Below are 15,325 nucleotides of genomic sequence, written 5' to 3' on the forward strand. Positions count from 1 at the left end.
CACTAAAGAGGCGACAAGGATAAGCGCGAACTTCCAACTGGGCGCTTGTCCCTGTAGCGTCTTTAGTGTCCCCTGTCCACTCTTGCTCTAGTCACTTCAGTCTGTGTCGTTATCTGTTAGCATGCTATGGCCGAAGCTGCTCGCAATATTAGGTCACATTTACTGGCCACCAGGCCAGGTACACCCTTGGGTACGACATATATAGTACTTGCAGTTAGTTTCCAAAGTAATCTTCTATGGCGGTTATCCACGTGCGTGAAGCAAGAACGCTATTTAAAATTATTGTGCAGTAATATATGCGGGATTTGTATGTTCTCCCCATTCTCTACCATGTTGCCGTTCCGCCTTTATTATATAGCCGCAATGTAGACTAGCAGCTATCGAACGCCATAAAGGCTATCCACATATTCAACCCTTAATGACCATCGGTTATCTTCCCTCCTCATTACATGTCCTGCCCATGCCCATTTCGTTTTCTTGATTTCAACTAAGATGTCATTAGCTCGCGTTTGTTCCATCACCCAATCTGCTCTTTTCTTATCCCTTAACGTTACACCCATCATTCTTCTTTCAATAGCTCGTTGCGTCCTCCTCAATTTAAGTAGAATCTTTTTCGTAAGCCGCCAAGTTTCTGCCCCGTAGGTGGGTACTTGTGAGACTCAGCTATTATAAACGGACTGGATTCCAAGGGAAGGAAAGCGTAGCAGGGGGCGGCGGATAGTTAGGTGGGCGGATGAGATTAAGAAGTTTGCAGGGACGACATGGCCACAATTAGTAGATGACCGGGGTTGTTGGAGGAGTATGGGAGAGGCCTTTGCCCGGCAGTGGGCGTAACCAGGCTGATGATGATGATGATGATGATGATGATGATGATGACATATTCAAAGACCTCACGCGCAACTCCTGACACTTAATTGTATTCAAGAGTTGTGCGACTGCCCAGGATATCCTTAACGAATGTTACATAACACATTATGAGGCTTTACTTGACAAAACCACGATTTCATTATGAGGCACGCCGTAGTGGAGGATTCGGGAATAATTTAGACCACTTGCGATTTATAACGTGCGCCTAACCCTAAGTACGCGGGTTTTCGCATTTCACACCCATTGAAATGCGGCTGCCGTGGTTGGGATTCGATCCCGAGACCTCGTGATTAGCAGCCGAACCCAATAAAAGCTAAGCAACTACGGAGGGGAAGGAATGTTGGCAGTAGGAAAAAGGTGACAGCCGGCACGTGAGACAATTTGTTCCCATCCTCATTGCGCGAGAATGGGTACTATCTGTCCAAGAATGACACCGTAGAATGCACTGTATTCAACGCGATGTAGTCCGCGTCCAATATTTCAGACCCGAATCATACTGTAACTACTGACGACCAGGCATCTCGCTAATACGTGCAGTCACTTGACAGCTGCCGAGCGCTGGTGTCGGCCACAGGACCTACTTGACCTTTGTTCAACACTTGCCGACATTCTCGCCTTATTTCGCACCATTGCGTTTCAGCTGAACTGCTTCAACAGCCGATTTATTTCTGCCAGAATTTGGCCATCCTGTCAACGTTATGGTTTCTTATTTTTAACTCATCTTTTATATTTAGGCTAATGCTGTCCTGAAATTTCCAGCGGTTTAACCTTTCTCAAAATGCCCGCATTTTTGTCGGCCTCTGTTTATATTTTGGAGGATTTTTAATAGATGTGCAAACCATTGCGTGGCCCCCTGACCAAGCTGCTCAAGAAGTCATTTTATATCCCTGAGGTCTTGTGCAAGCGTCCGCCTTCTTGCCATTCATCAACCTCCTTATTTCCCTGTCAACTGTATCCCATTTTGACGACTCCAATCCCACGGAAGTTGGCAACGATATAATGTCCATGAGATTCAAGCCATTTAAATCAATTCTACTGTGGATACGACAGCCGCTTTTGCTCACTATGAATGGAAATATTGCGTTAATGAGCGCCATCCTTAAGAATTTAAATTGACAGCAAAAAAAATTATGCGGGTCCCATGTATGTGCGAATCGATGTAAGCAAAGCTTTCTGTGTTTGTTGTCATTGTCATACGTAATCTCCACAGAGTAGACAGGCACCTCTAATGAAATGCTGTCAATGTTTGCCTGATTACGCCTGCCATTGTGATGCAAATAAACGGAACTTCAACTCATTTTCTCAGAAATAAACGCAGAATGAAATGCTGACGTCATCCTAAACAAGATCAACAAACGCCCTCGTGCTCGATCTTATGATCTCCCTATTCGTAAGCTTATATTGGTGATCTTTTTTTTCTTTTTTTGGGGGGGGGGGGGGCGATATGCTTTTGAACACTAGTAATGTCCCTCGGACGTCCCTGATGTGCTCGTTTTTATTCTGAAGTACCCAATGAAAACTCTCATCGCTGCAACTTCATGGTGCCCTGGTGGCAGGCCACCATGGCGTGTCGCGCAAGTATGACCACGCTGATTCATTTGGGTTGACATATACTATTTTGTGCGTCACACTTCACCACATTAATTTTTCAAACTATGCCAGAGCTCGAAAAGGGTGGCCAACTCACTACGTCCCTCTCCTCTGTTTACTTCCGCAAAGTGTGTGTTTATCGTTGTGGTTACCAAATACGCCCAGCGGTATGCTACCACTCAAGTTTTTCTGGCGGCTGAGCAACTGAAGTCGCAGGCTTTCTTCAACATGGCGTCGACGTTCAATACGGCTATTCTCAATTACTTTTCGCGGACTTCTCTCACCGCCTTCTCTCCAGTGTCTTCTCTTACCACTACTCGTTCTTGCTAGACACAACACAAACACGCAACGACCTTAATGAAGTATCAATTACACGCTAGTTGACACGCTGTCGATGTATATTTCCGCTGAGCACCGGGATTGGACCGTGGTCTTGTCTATGGTGACATTATCCGTCTACAGCCTCGCTCAACAACACCGCTCGTTACACATCACGTTTTTTTTTTTTTTTGTCGTTGTTGTTGACAAGAGCATAATGTATTTCCTCTGAATGTGCTTTCGGCTTTAGGGGTGACCTTACACGCCCGCTTATTCTGTTACGTTGACGGCGACCGTTGTCGTCAGGATGCCGCCTCATTCTGAGCTTCGCAGTCACCAGAGACCACAGAAAGCTGTCTTCACAAACAAAGCACCGGGATTCGAGCCCATCTCCCAAATGCACCATCTTGCATTTGGGAGATGGGCACGCTAACCATTACGCTACCACCTTCTTCCACCAATTTCTGTTTATCTGACTTCCCACTTCACGTTTTTGCCGCAGACGCAGACAGAACGGATGCAGAAACGAAAAAGAAGTAAGGATTGTTGAGCCGCCAGCTGACACATGACCTTAACTTTGGCAGGTTATTCTCATTGGAGCGCATGTAGGCTTGCGGCTGCGTGCAGATTGTGGGTCGCCTTAGCTTTATTGTAAATTTGCTTTCACCGACTCTTTTCAGCTAGAACTGAAATGCCCGACAAAAATGAGACCTACCGTTCAATATTTTTTATCTTGTTTTCTAGGTTTAAACCAAAAACGCTCATTTACACAAATAGTGATTTTTTAAATAAATGGTATAAGGTTACTATATTTCGAGGCCATGTCGTTTTGTCAATGCGGGCCGGCACCACGTATCGACGAAAGGGCATCAGAGTCTCGATGCACGCGGCAGGTTACTAAATAAAGAAAACAGGAAACGAGCGTTTTTCAGTTCTCGCAACATATTGTACATAGAACACAAGCCACCCACCACAATGACATCTTATTTTTGACAACAGCGACACACAGTGGCGGACTGATATACTTCCTAAAAGGCTTTCATTTAATTTTTTCATCGCAGAACCGCAAGCACAGGTTGCGTCGCGCGTATATCGCAGCCACGTACTGCGGCCGCGCTCGTTTTCCTCTAACAATGTGGCCCCCGGCGGCTTCACGTGCTCCCGTAGGTGGCGGATTGGACTGTCACTCCAGAAGTTTAAATACAAAACCTCTTTACATAGAAACGACGGCATGATTGTTAACATATTGTTGGCTTGGATATGTTTGGCACGAGGCCCAAGACCCTGTATTCCAACGCGTTCTTATGTTTGCGTTCGCGTCTCTGTCTTGAAGGGACGCGCATCGTAACATGCTGCAATGGTGCTTGCGTTGAGCGTATGTATGGCAAAAAAACGCGGTTCTAAAATGTCTGTTCACTAACTTGTGCAGTAAACCCGTGTTTTAGTATTCGCGCAGTATAGTAGTAGTATAGTAAGAGTCACGAGTATGGCATCCGTAACCGCAAGCGTCACGTTATGGTCGTAACTTGTCGGGACATCATAGTTGTAATCCACAGACCCTGCCACTAAGGAATACGTGGCAAGGCATGGCTGATGAATAAGTAATTGCGAAGATTGGTTTTCAGTAAAGGTTTGTTACCAAGAACGGCGGGAGCTTATACTGCCGTAAAGGACGGATGCTGGGCGGTGACTCCAGTCATTTACTCAGCACATCATACATCTACACTGGAATTCAACTGGTTTCGCCAACTCTTGCTTATATTCTCTCGCCCCTAAGCTGCGACTTCGCCTGCCACCCGGGCCCCAGCTTTTCCTCTTTGTCCCCCGCTTCTTTCCTAATCTGCTGAGACGTGCTTCCACTGATGCTTGCTCCTCCTTTTTCTCAATGAATGAAGGCATTCAGTCATGCATTCCTTAGTTACTGCAGAAAATAGCGTGTCTTTATCTCCATAACCACCCTGTCCCTCACCATGGACTCTCCCATCGCAAAACAAAGTTGCTGTGCTGCAAATGGCTGGGCGCTACATATACAATTTTCTAGGAATGGCCAGTAGCACGGCAGGCAATTTACGGTGGGTGACGTGACAGTATATAGAAAACCTTCTTTGCCATATCCACACTCAGTGCTCTGCCTGGTGAGCTACTCTTAGCCGCTACGATGAAGTACGAAATTAAAGGATCCTAGCTGGGCAGGTCGCGGGCAGCTCTTTTTGGATTCGTGATGCGTCGATTTATTATATATATATATGTATATATTCATTATCTAAGCCTAAATGACAGCGATATAGGCGAGGTGAGTTACGGTAGCTCGTTGGCTTGGACTAACGACGCTCTTCACGCAGCACTTTCGTCTTATGCGTGTTTGCGAACGGGAATGAAAGACAGGAGGGTAACACGCCTTCCTGAAATGAAACATTTGAAATAACCCTTTGTTTGGCGGTTTGACATATGTCGAGGGTCCCCGATACGAACCACCTGCAAGTCTGTATCACCTTGCAAAGGGCAACTCAGATGAAACGTTGTCAAACGGATAGGCTTTTAATTATCATAAGTATATCTTTATTGAAATGCCTTACCATGAGGTGAAAGCCGACAAATAAGCATTTAAGTTTTCCGTGTTATTAAAACATCCTGGTAATAAAAGGTTGCTGTGCTTTACAGCCCCCTAAATTAAAAAGTAAGTTGTGAAAAATAAATTGGTGCAGTAAATGTGTAAACGCAGACGGAAGAAAAGGCCTTGTCCGTTTCCCAGTATTCACTCGATGAAGATGGAGCACCTCTATACTCTCACGTTGTAGTAATGTCAAGAGCAAAACACTTCCAAAAGAGTCAGTCACGAATATTACTCATTATAAGATGAGCTTGCACTGGAAAAGAAAATAACACTAAAACATAACGATGGCTGCGCGCAAAGTGGTTCCTCTGATTCCGATCTACGGATCAAGGCGTCGGTTCGTCAGATTTGAATGCTCGTACATTGCAGCGCAATCTCGGGTCGTCAAATGTGATGGAGAATGTACGTCAATATTCGCTTCACGCGCGCAATCTGATAAGATAACGCTCTTTCGCTATTGAATCCGTGACAACATACTGGATATTAGAAACACATGCAGGCGCATTTTGAGCTAACTGATAACTTTGGAACTGTGGTTAGACGCTACAAAAAGCCACCACCCCCTCCCCCCAAAAGAAAGAGTACATTTGCTTTTAATATTAGCTAAAACATAGTGCTTGTGGTTTAAAAAGGGCCCCCAACACTGCACAGCGGCGCCGACATACAGGAAATTCAAGAGCGAACCACTTTCCAATTACTGGTATTTATCAAACCAGCATATCGTGGTTCGATGTAGCCCTGTAGTTCAGGGGCAAGTTCTACCACGGGTACTGTGTCGGAGCTCATATTTCATGTCAGCATTAATTGTCACAAAATCACAGTATTTTTTTTTCTTTAGATCTTATTATTAGACAGCTAAAAAACATCCAGCGAAACCCTCACCTTAATATTTCAGTACTTTACATCAAGAAGACGTACGTAACAAAACAGCACCTCAACACGTCACTAAATGACATTCAGCCCGACAGAAAGCGGCCGCGAGCAAATGACCGAAGTGCCTCTCGTTCAGTTTCACCTACCCGCGAGCGCCGGCAGGGAACAGAAATAACCGAAGATGGCGGTCCCTAATCGCAGGACTACAAATGTGCTCTCGACTCTCCGCATATGGCAATGGAACTGTCGTTCCTATCGACCACGGCATGCTACCTTACAAGAATTTGTCAAGCATGACCCACCCGACCTCATAGCGCTGCAAGAAACAAATACACAAAACGTCCGGCTACAAGGTTACAACGCCCACGTACAAACAAAACGCACGGCAATTCTCACCAAGAAGAATCTCACTGTACAGGAATTGGAACCCGTCAATACACCGATCGAACACACCTTCATCGAAATCATACCGGAGAGGAAATCGCTCAAGAGCGTATTTGTAGTCAATGTGTACAGCCCTCCCAGAGACCCCCTTTCAGACTTCGACCACCTCGTCCGAGAAATTAAGAAGCGCACCGATGGTCATCAAGTCGTTATAGTAGGGGACTTGAACGCCCCACACATGGCCTGGGGATACCAGACCACCACGAAGAAAGGAGCCCGAGTGCACGACACTGCACAACAGCACAGACTCACCATATGGAATGACCCACTCCAAACAACGAGGATAGGTAATAGTGTCTCCAGAGACACAAACCCGGATCTCACTTTCACGCTAAACATGCCCTTGGCAGAATGGAGTCGACTCCCAGAAACCCTGGGCAGCGATCACCACATCCTCCAACTAACCGTGGCTCACACTCGCAAGCCCGCTAGGCTTGGAACGGCCCGGGTAACGAAGTGGAAGTCATTCAGAGATGTGCTAAATGTCGAGACCACCATCGCGAACATAGATGACTGGCTGAAGAAAGTCCTCGACACAGCAGAACGCCACACGAAAACAATACAGCTGAATGAAGTAGTGCCAGCCGTCGACACGCACCTCCTCCACCTCTGGGAAGCCAGAAGAGCTCTCCTCAAGAGGTGGAAGAGACAGAAGTTAAACAAGAAATTAAAGAAGCGAATTGCCCTCCTCACCGAGCAAGCACAGGCATACGCGGAGAGATTAGGAAGACAGAACTGGCACGCATTTGGCGACAAACTCCAGGGAACCCTGAGCACAAAGAGGACGTGGCATCTCCTGCGCGCCCTTCTCGACAACGGCCCTACGAAGACGCAGCAGCGACAGAACCTCTGTAGGCTCGTGCACAACCACGCCGGATCGGAAGAGAACCTCCTCCGAGAAATTCAGAAGAAGCTGTGCAGCGACCCACCCGTTAATACGACGGCACATGACAAAGCTTACGGTGGGAAACCAAACCCCGACCTTGACCAACCCTTCACGCATGCTGAACTTTCTGCAGCACTATCGACGCTCACCAGAAACACCAGCCCGGGCAAAGATCGGATCATGAACAAGCATCTTCGGAACCTTCCGCAGCAGGCTACCGCAGCCCTGCTCCAGTACTTCAATGCATGCTGGGAGAAAGGAGAGCTACCGGCTGCCTGGAAGCACTCGGAGATTAGCATGATCCCCAAACCAAATAAACAGCTCAGCATCGAGAATTTGCGCCCAATTTCCCTTACCTCTTGCGTAGGGAAACTTTTCGAGCACATGATTCACAACCGGCTAACCTCGTACCTCGAAGACAACGGATATTTTCCAAACACTATGTTCGGTTTCAGGCAGAACCTGTCAACGCAAGATGTCTTCCTTCTACTCAAGGAAGAACTCATTGACCACCTGAGTACCAGAAGCAAATCATCGATTTTAGCCATCGACGTAAAGGGAGCTTTTGACAACGTCAGTCACGAAGCTATCCTCTGCAACCTCGAAGACCTGGGCTGCGGTTGTCGGACATACGACTATGTCAGGAATTTCCTCACGGGCCGCACGGCCACAGTTGGAATATACAACCTGCGCAGCGACAGCTTCCAACTACCGAGCAAAGGCACCCCGCAGGGTTCGGTCATGTCGCCGTTGCTGTTCAACGTCGCAATGATCAAACTACCCAGCCTCCTCGACGTGATACCAGACGTAAGACACGCTTTCTATGCAGACGATATCACGTTATGGACAAGGGCTTCAAACACTGGAACACAAGAAACACGCCTACAGGAAGCAGTAGATACCATCGAGAGCTACTTGCACAAATGCGGCCTCCGCTGTGCTCCCGAGAAGTCCGAACACCTCGTCCTCAAGTCAAGAACGAGAGGCAGACCACCCGGGTACGATGAACCCGATCCTAACGTCACCCTCAATGGAACGCCCATTCCAAAAGTGGAAACCCTTAGAGTTCTAGGGCTACACATACACAAAGACGGGTCCGGGGCGGCCACCCTCCCGCGACTACAGCGAACGCTATCACAGCTCACGCATCTCGTCAGGAGAGTTGCAAGCCATAGAAGCGGACTTAAAGAACAAGACACGCTACGCGTGATGCAAGCACTCCTCACCAGTCGAATAACATACGGCACGCCCTACCTCGCGCTGAAGAATGTAGAGGTAGAAAAAATTAACATTCAAATACGGAAAGCCATCAAAATCGCCCTGGGCCTACCATTAACGGCTTCGACTACAAGACTGCTCAAGATGGGCGTACACAACACCTGGCAAGAACTAGCTGAAGCTCACAAAGCCAGTCAATTAGAACGACTGAAGCTCACGCCCACCGGAAGATCAGTGCTGCAACGGCTGAGCTACGGTGAAACCTTTATAGCCACCACAGACCGAAAAGAAAGAATTCCTTCAAACCTCCGCGAATCCCTGTCCATAGCCCCAATTCCACGCAACATGCACCCCACGTACCACAAGGAAAGAAGACAAGCCCGAGTGGATGCTCTACGGCGAAGACACAGGCAAGATCCGGACGCCAGATACACCGACGCAGCCAAATACCCGCAAAGAAACGCTTACGCCCTGAGCGTCGTAGATTCTCAGGGCAGAGAGCTAGCGTCTGCCACAGTCCGTGCTCAAAACCCCGAGACTGCAGAAGAGACGGCGATCGCCCTAGCAACTACCACGTGCATGGACGCAGCTGTCATCTTCTCCGATTCTCAAGCAGCCGTCAGGAACTACGCTAAGGGTCGCGTGTCGACAGAAGCACTGAAGATCTTGAAGCACCGCAGTACGCCGATCCCCTACACCTGCGTGACATGGGTTCCTGGGCACGAGGGGCTGGAGGGGAACGAAGCGGCACATGCCGCGGCCCGAGGCCACACCTGCTGGGCCAACCCTTCCTACTCTCGAGACGCCCGGTCTGAGTCAGCGGAGGCAGAGACCGTACCCATCACGTACTCAGGGATCCTTCAACATCACAGGCTGGAACGCAGGGTGTACCCACCACCTCACCCAAAGCTCAACAAAGAAGAAAGCACTATACTCAGAAGACTGCAAAGTAATACATCCACGGAATCATCATGCATAGACTGTACCCAACGCTACAAGGATATCACTGTCCAATGTGCGGCGTACCGGACACCTTAGCGCACCTGATCATCGAATGTCCATGGCATCTAGACAAAGACGCATTGCCTTCACCGAGAGACTGTTACAACGCCAGACAAAGCGAAGACCTCATAGAAACGTGGGAGGACAAGCTCGTCTCCGAGGACCTGGAACAACAACGACGCCTCGTCACCAGGGCCAAGGAGGCAGCGAAGGCCAGAGGGTTCCTGGAATGAGGAGACCTCCCACCGAGAGTAGAACCGGGGCTTACTCCGGAACATTGTTTCCAAAATAAAGGTTTATTCCTCCTCCTCCTAACGTACATATCCGTGCTGATCCATATGTTACAAAGTACTGAAAATGTGCCCGATGCTTTCCTCCAGGAAGCTGTTTGTATTCCTTATAATGCCAGGAAACCGAGCCTGATGCCACCAACGCTCAGAAACCTAATCGGGAGCGCGCACAATGTTCTCGCACACCTTGTGGGATGTACCGTAGCGCCGAGGTGCTTCTTTATAATGTATGAAAATCGGTTGTAAAGACAGACATGCAAGGTTGGGCCATGTGCTTAAGCTCATGAAGTTGATTTGTGCCAAGATAACCTGACCAAGCTTTCACACTTACTTTATAAAAAGTCAACAGCACCATCAATATGCCGGCTGCTTTTAACTGCACGAAACAAAACTACTGAAACGATACAAACAATGTTAACATCATTTTATCATTCGAGTGTTCAGACTGGTAACCTCTAGATGCGGAGTAAGTTGAAAAGTTGTTTGCGTAATTAACGAAGCTACGTTAATTAAATTTTCAGTAATGGTTCTTACGTGGCTAAAGAAAATGAGCAGTTTGGAGCCCCTCCTCGAGATTATGCAGCCAAGCGAAAAAATTTCGACTAAACATGCTTCTGTAAGAGCCATGCGAACAAAAATTTTCCAAGTAAGCACTCTTGGAATACGTAACTGACGCAGAAAAATAACATCTGTAAAGTCACAGAAAGAACAGCACTTCACGACGGGACACAAAGGAGGAACCACACACAAACTGCACTAACTTTAAGCGCTGTTCTTTATGTGATATGAAGCAACTATCCCGTGAGTCATTCCTTCCAAACCTGTAAAGTCAACCTGACCACATCTAGCCTTTTGTGATGCTGTCATCAATGGTAAGGGCCCGTGAACATGTTCCCCATGGCGAAATAGTCGCGTTAAATCTCGAAGGCAAGCATTTTAAAGTTTCAGTGTCAATACGGCAGTGAACGTGTGACGCCCAAAGCTTGCTTGGTCGCAGAAGCGATGCATGACGGAATGATGGTGCAGATTTAGCGCGTCGCTGGCATCAAGACAATACGCTGCAGCCGAGGGAAGGAAGATAACGAAAGTTACCAGCTTGATAGCTGCTCACGGAGCCGTGCCGATGGTGGTGGTGCCATCATGACGAAATCTCAGGCGGCGATATTGAAGGCTGAGGCGTTTTTTTTTCTTTTATTCTTTTATTCCTTTTTTTACAACGAACTCGTTAAGAGTAAGCTTTAACTCGGGCCCTACTCCGACGCGGCCTATTCATATAGATTTAAAACGCCGAAACTCTTTTCTGAAAAAACCACTGGGCCAATTTTAATGAAATTTGCTGAATTCGGGAGAGAAATGTAAATTCTAGTGACTGTTGGAAGCGGAATTTCTATTTAATGCTTTTGTTATTCGCGAAAAACCGCTCGTTCCATTGAAAACGCGCTAGCTTCGTTCCGGGGGCGTTTGGGGCGCTAGTTGGCACGTGTCCACTAAAGCTGGATAGGGTGTGTCATGTTTCTGGCTCAAGAAGAAGTTCCACCTCGTCGTAGGTTGTAAGGAAGAAGAAGTAGGTTGGCCTGCCGAGCATTTCTTCAATTCTGCGCTGCCAGTCTGCCCACCGAAATGGACGTCACAACTCGTAAGCATTTCTTTCATCACTTCGAAAAGCCTTGTTTAAGGTCACCGAGGGGTATCGCCCACGACGATCTTAATGTACAGCTTGAAACGCCTTCAGTCAGGCACAGTGATCTGCTCTCAAGAAGCCTTTCTGTCACCGCCCACTAATGCTAGCCGTCCTTGTCATGAAAGGTAGCAGTTTACTCTCGCCAGGTAAACAGCGACTGTTCCTAAATCTCTCACAAAATAGGTTCCATGAAATTTATTGTTCTCACACGTGGTCGAGAGTCGCGTTCGCTAGCCATTGTAACATAGCGTTTAAAAATGAATCCTAGTTGTCGTATCGGCGCGGCCGCCTTGAAGCCATGGAGCGCTGGGCACGGGAAGAACGCAGGGCCACGCCGGGACGGCGGCCGGAGGGAAGAACGGAGACGCAGACTGGTGCCGAGGCGAGGAATACTTGATTAGGCGAGTACTTCAGTCGCTTAAATAGGCACATCCATAGAGTTCCATACAATAATTATTGTATGAAACTCTATGGGCACCGCCAGCTGCGGCAGTGCACATTGACGGCGAGTGACCTTGGTTCGGAAACCGAAAGCGCTATATAACATGATCCTGCTCTTTTTACAAAAGACCAGGGGAAATGAAATATCCTTATGCGTTTCTTAATCAGTTGTTAACTGCGTTAGAGAAGAAATACCACTTTTATACAATTTTACAGCTCAGACAAGGCACTGAATTTATCTACTGACATTATTCACCACTTAATGTGTTATTACATGTGCTGAAAAGAAACACCCATTCCCATGCATTTGTACGGGTTTGTTTACAGTACATAACATAAACATTTCTTTTGGCATCATACAGTTCTAAGATACAATTGCATACACTCTCTTCCCCTTTTTAACATAGAAACTACTTGTGAAGTGTGGATATTTTGCATGCAGCCAAGACATGAAAACAAATTTTTTCAGCGCTAGGTATTCTTTTTTCTTCACACACACACACACACGCACACACACACACACACACACACACACACACACACACACACACACACACGCACACACACGGGAATGAAAGACAGGAGGGTAACACGCCGTCCTGAAATGAAACATTTGGAATAACCCTTTGTTTGGCGGTTGGACATATGTCGAGGCTCCCCGATACGAACCGCCTGCAAGTCTGTATCACCTTGCAAAGGGCAACTCAGATGAAACGTTGTCAAACGGATAGGCTTTTAATTATCATAAGTATATCGTTATTGAAATTCCTTACCATGAGGTGAAAGCCGACAATAAGCATTTATATTTTCCGTGTTATTAAAACATCCTGGTAATAAAAGGTTGCTGTGCTTTACAGCCCCCTAAATTAAAAAGTAAGTTGTGAAAAATAAATTGGTGCAGTAAATGTGTAAACGCAGACGGAAGAAAAGGCCTTGTCCGTTTCCCAGTATTCACTCGATGAAGATGGAGCACCTCTATACTCTCACGTTGTAATGTCAAGAGCAAAACACTTCCAAAAGAGTCAGTCACGAATATTACTCATTATAAGATGAGCTTGCACTGGAAAAGAAAACAACACTCAAACATAACGATGGCTGCGCGCAATGTGGTTCCTCTGATTCCGATCTACGGAATTAAATAATTAAGTCAACAATAATAATTTAAGAGAGCCATATTGTTCACAACAAATGACTGATGGGCCCAATCATCTTCCAGGGTTTTCTTATTAGAATTACCGTCATGTCTCCACTAGGGCTGATGAGTGGGCGAGTTGGTATTGCATTCTAAAACTGGCACAGCGCAACATACAAAGGAAGAACCAAGCTAAGCCGGCCAGATAAAGGAACAGAGCGCTGAGCAGTGCTCTGTTCCTTTATCTGGCTGGCTCGGTTTGTTTTTTGCTTTGTATGTTGCTCTGTACCAGTTTTAGATCATGTCTCCGAGTCTTTGTGTTGCCGTTGAGTTAGGGAAGAGTGTTCGGTTCCAGCTGTTGCTGAGGAGCGTGTCAGTGAGTCTTCAGACTCTTTCGAACCTTGTCGTTCGTCCCCACTTTCGTCTGGCGGGCGCTTCAGTGAGCGTAGAAGCTCCAACACACAGTCCTTGCCACGGCCCCCAGCTTTGTCTTGTGGGTGTTTCACTGGGCACAAAAGCTCAACGGTAACATCAGAGCCATCATTGGCTCCTACCGAGGGAATTGAGCCCGAACATCGAATGCACAAATTGCATCAGGTTTCAAAAAGGCACCGGAAGAATCCACACTACTTAAAATATTGTGTGCCTTAATGGACAGAGTGTATTTCATGTCCGTGTGTTACGTACTTCTATTATTTATTACATTGCAATTTTGTGAATATGTACATTTAAACAGGTATTCACATGTTTTCTGATGTACGGGGCATTTTTGTACGTATGCATGATACCTGCAACATGTTCATTCTTCCATGTCATGCAATACACGAGGGCTGTGTTGTGTTTATTGTCTTGGAAAAACATATCGAACGCCAAACAAGTTCAATGATGTGGTTGAATGCCATTCATTTTTTTTATTTGGCTATGGTGTTGGGCTGCTAAGCACGAGGTCGTGGGATCGAATCCAGGCCCACGGCGGTCGCATATCAATGGGGGCGAAATGTGAAAAAACCGTGTACTTAGGTTTAGGTGCACGTTAAAGAACCCCACGTAGTTCATGTTTCTGGATTCCCTCCATACGGCGCGCCTCGTATTCAGATAGTGGTTTTGGCATGTAAAACCTAATAATTTTTTGTTAATAATTTCCCTTTGTATTGCAAAATGTGAAATGGTTATGGGAATGTATTATAAATGAAAAAGGTACACACTACAGGAAAATATGCAGTAAAGTAACGTAACGAATAAATGACCCACCATGGTTGCCTAGTGGCTATGGTGTTGACCTGCTAAGCACGAGGTTGGGGGATATCATCCCGGCCCACGGCGGCTGCATTTCGATGGGGGCTAAATACGAAAACACGCGTGTACTTAGAGTTAGGCGCACGTTAAAGAACCTCACGTGGTCAAAATTATTCCGGAGTCCCACACTACGGTGTGCCTCATAATCGCATCGTAGTTTTGGCACGTAAAACCACATAATTCACGACGGAAAAATGTAAAACAATGGGTTTAATTTTTCAATATCTGTAACAGCACATGTGGAAGTATATAATGTACATAGATAACATTCTTTGTCTTGTCTAAGCTGTAAAATTGTGTAGGAACGGTGTTTATTCCCCAACACAGGTAAGAACTCATTATGAAATGTATAAGGCTGTTTTCTTTCCCCAGGCGTTTGTTTAAAAAAAAAGGTGGGGGGGGGGGAGGTTTGTGTGGCGGTTTCCATTTCGAAACCACGGTCACTCGCCCTATAGCACGGCCGCAGCTGGCCATCCATATATAAGCATGCGTACGATATGTTCCTTGGGCCAGTGTTCGTTCTTTTTCTATACTATATAAATTAAATTGCGCTGTTTGTTTTCTCCAGTCAGTTTTGAACAAATTCATCTAAGAGATTTTTCTGCGACGCTTTTTTGCGGTCAGTACTGTAGTATAGTGAGGACGACTAAAGATTGCTGAAGCTCAAGCACGC

Source organism: Dermacentor andersoni, chromosome 10 (genome assembly GCF_023375885.2).
Source record: "Dermacentor andersoni chromosome 10, qqDerAnde1_hic_scaffold, whole genome shotgun sequence".
Classification (NCBI taxonomy): domain Eukaryota; kingdom Metazoa; phylum Arthropoda; class Arachnida; order Ixodida; family Ixodidae; genus Dermacentor; species Dermacentor andersoni.